This window comes from Elephantulus edwardii, unplaced genomic scaffold (assembly GCF_000299155.1).
Source record: "Elephantulus edwardii isolate Elephantulus edwardi_28Jun2011 unplaced genomic scaffold, EleEdw1.0 scaffold00259, whole genome shotgun sequence".
NCBI classification, from domain to species: Eukaryota; Metazoa; Chordata; class Mammalia; order Macroscelidea; family Macroscelididae; genus Elephantulus; species Elephantulus edwardii.
The window spans coordinates 86,775-87,959 of NW_006400009.1; positions in this window are offsets into that span (position 1 = coordinate 86,775).

Sequence of the window (1,185 nt, forward strand, 5' to 3'; positions counted from 1 at the left end):
ATCAGAACTGGCTTTGACAAGCACTGTGGCATTTGGACAAGAACAAACTGGGAGGAGGGTGGAGAGAGTGGTGCAGCAATGAATGAGTGGAAACCCAAAATCTCTGTAAATGTTTATGAAAATTAATAAAATATAATTATAGAAAAAAAAAACTCTTACTACTATTTGAGCCAATACAATCATTTAACCTAAACAGAACATTTTGACCCCACAAACCTAAGCTTTACTCACTCATTGAGTTGGAACTGATTGTTTTTGTTTTATGTGCCCTCGATTTGGAACCAACTCAGCTGATGCTCCGTTGGGTTTTCTTTTATATTGGTTTGCATACAAAATTTGTATGCATTGTATTTCATTCACGTACATTAGGTTTTGCACACTTCTTCACTCACATTGTGTTTCATTCATATAAATTGTGTTTGATAAAATTATTCACCATTGATCTGTCCCTAAAGGCAGTAAAGACACACAGGAGGAGCTTGTCCGTCTTTTCTCCACCAGATCAGCGGTGGATTTGACGGAGTGCCTTCAGGTTGGCACCTAGCTCCTGACCATTAGGCCACCAGAGCTCCCGTGGAATGGTTGTTAGGTATCATAGAGTACAACTCCTGGTGACCCGCTGAACAACAGTCCTGAACCTGTCCTATCCTGTGCCGTGCTCATCAACTCTGGCACATGTGAGCCCATTGCTCTACTCACTGGTAGTGATTAGGAAATTCAAAACCTCGCTAATAGAATATAATTCAAAACCTCTCTAATACAGTGCACCAGATGGCGCTCTATTCTTTATCTTCCTGAGACAGAGACCTTTTGTCTGGAATTTGCTTTTTTTTTAACTGTGCAACAATACCTTTAATTAACAGGCTTCTTCAATTTTCATTAACTGTTTCTCTTTTTCACTTCTAGTTAACACCAATAAATCTTTTCATTTATTATCTTTTTAAATAAATGAGGCAATAGAATACCTTTTTTTTTTACTATTCTTTTTTGGTCAGCTTAACATTTTCAAGCTCCATCCATATTGTATCGTATATTAATACGTGGTTTCTCCTAGCTAAATAATATTCTGTGCTATGTATGTACCACATTTTTAAATTATATTTGTTTAATTATATTAGCTTATTTACAAAATTCAAATAGAAACTGTTAAGTGCCATCAAGTTGACTATGATACAGTGACCCTGT